The sequence below is a fragment of the Sardina pilchardus genome, chromosome 18 (genome assembly GCF_963854185.1).
Source record: "Sardina pilchardus chromosome 18, fSarPil1.1, whole genome shotgun sequence".
Taxonomy (NCBI): Eukaryota; Metazoa; Chordata; class Actinopteri; order Clupeiformes; family Clupeidae; genus Sardina; species Sardina pilchardus.
The window spans coordinates 24,765,791-24,768,290 of record NC_085011.1 but is presented as its reverse complement, the minus strand read 5'-3'; the positions used below and the strand labels follow the sequence as shown (position 1 = coordinate 24,768,290).

The 2,500-nt window shown below is 42.5% G+C and overlaps 1 protein-coding gene across 1 annotated transcript in view; it reads right to left on the bottom strand.

The window, feature by feature from the left end:
• The window catches only part of ccser2a (coiled-coil serine-rich protein 2a), a 59,192-nt gene extending 58,336 nt beyond the window's left edge, over positions 1-856 (bottom strand). The window contains exon 1 of the mRNA XM_062519745.1: positions 681-856. The gene's annotated coding sequence lies outside the window, so the exon portion shown is untranslated. The remainder of the gene's footprint in view (positions 1-680) is intronic.
• Between the last annotated feature and the right edge of the window lie 1,644 nt (positions 857-2,500).

The window sequence follows — 2,500 nt, the reverse complement described above, 5'->3', positions numbered from 1 at the left end:
CAGTCCATGTGCTGGCGGCGCTGAGATGAAGTGGAAGGAAGTAAATATGATGAATGTAACTGTAGCGGCAATGCACGAGTCAGTAACGTGTCTGGCGCAAGACTGTGGTTCCTAAGTTCCAAAGTCAATACAGTATGGCTAGCCTACTGCTTTAGACCGGCGTTATAGGTAGGAACAGTGCTATGCAAAGTGTAGCCTACCACCTGTTCGACGAAATGTATGTTCTCATGAGTGGAGAATGACTTCATGGTCACCCGTAAACTAGGCTATGACTCTAAAATAGAAGCCGCCAAGGAACAAATGAGTAGTGAATAGCCTACTGTTAGTTACAGAGTTCTTACGATGTTATTCCCCTCTGCAGCACTGGAAAAAAGTGGATGTGCTAACGTTACTTTTTGTTTCCATTCTAAGACAGACACTGTTTCATTCAGTGTCATTCACGTGGGTTAGGCTAACCAAGGTGCCTGCAACATTGAAGCCTGTGTTACAAAGATACCGCACTGTTTATGGTGTTGTAAGTTAGCACAGCCTACAATATAAAATTAACCCTATTTTGCCAGGCTACATAGAACAAACTATGTGAGGAACTAACAGACTGGTAAACTTAATCATATCCAAAATTGCAGACGAGCCTATATTTGCCGAGATTACCATTTTACAGTATTGTAGAATAATGTTACCTTTATTCATGCTTTGTAAAGTTGTCTTCAATGCTGAATGTGAATGATAATCCTCTTGGAAGCCCGCCGTATGATGTTCGGAAACTGGTCCAGTTAATCTTCGAGTCAAACGACTAGTAGCCTAATGTTCCACATAGGTCACAGCCAATATTCAGTTTTTCAAGAGAAGATGATTTACGTTTGAACAATCAGCAAGGCTTGTCGACATTACAGACAGTGTTCTGTCAAAATCCATCCTAACATCCTCCAGTTATCGGTCCTCCAGGGAGGAGCGTTCAAAAATCACCTGGGAGTCAGAGGTAGAGTTATCAAATTAGAGCACCAAAAAGAACATCTCGCCACCGCGGTGAGGAACACAGTTATTCGAAACGTTGGTTTGAATCAAAGCCGCGTTGTTTCATAAACTGGGACACAAAAGCAACAAAAATAACGGACGTAGAAGAAAAACAACACACTCCCCCACTGTGTAGTTTGAGTGCCCTGTGCTCTTTCCCTCCTCCCCCTCCCGTCCATCCTCACGAGCACTGTGCAGCTGATATGTGACGTCAAACGTTTCTCAAAAGTCCCCACTCAGAGCGTGCGCGCGAGCTGTGCATGGTGTCCACATAGGAAATACTAGGCTACATATTTAAAGTTTTTTTTTTGTCTTAATCAGAAAACATACTATCAGGTAGGCTATGTGAAGCTTATCTATCAAACATAGCTGCTTCACATGTCAGGGCCTATGTGATTACAGTGGAATGGACAATGCTGCTTTTTTCAAAGAGATAAACTCCTTGAACTTGTGGGCACAAGTCTGACGACTAGATACTCAATAGAATAAGGAAGGGGTAGGCTATTTTGTGAAGAGCCACCTAATAATCATTCCTCTCATCGTCTGGACTGAAGAAACAGGACATAAAACACATACACACACATACACTTATGCATGCGCGCACACACACACACACACAATGAGAGAGAGAATGTTTCCACCTCAGTTAACTTCAAGAACACTTCAACCAACACCATGAAAATTTAATCCAGTGACGAACCCCGAGAGCTTTTAGCCAGTGACTTCCAACATGAAAATAAGATACAACAAGGCCCAAAAAAGTCACATGTCCTAGCCTAGTTTAAAACTAGAAATACAAACATGCATATTTCAAATCCTTTTGGTGTCCCCTGGTTTTGTGAGAATGAGTGAGTATCAGCTGTTTTACATCAACCGAATTAGCCTTTGACCACTAGATGGCACTGTGAAGTTACTTATATCATACAGGTATTTTGGTTATCAAGGCCTGTCAGGGTTATCACTTTTAACTTCTAGAGAGAATAACTCAGATTATTTTGAATGTCCATTCCATTCTGTGTATTACAATTCTCAGGTTATTCCCATCTCAATTCTTGAGATAATGAAACACTGTTTTCTTGAGAAAATTAGATAATTACTGTAATATGGCAGGCACATTGCCTGTGTAAAAGTTGCTAGTTATGTAGTAAACAGGCAGTACATGCATCCTCGACTCTCACTGTGCACTATTTCCTGTAAAGGTCAAGATAAAATCTGTGTTAGTATCATGTCCAGGAAAACAGATATAACAGTAGGCAGATATAGGCCGTGTGTGTGTGTGTGTGTGTGTGTGTGTGTGTGTGTGTGTGTGTGTGTGTGTGTGTGTGTGTGTGTGTGTGTGTTTGTGCGTGCGTGCGTGCGTGCGTGCGTGCGTGCGTGCGTGCGTGCATGCGTGCGTGCATGCATGCGTGCGTGTGAGAGAGAGAGAAAGAGAGAGAGAGAGAGTAGAAGAGATGCAGAGAGAGGAAGAAGGGTGTTGTGGGTGGTG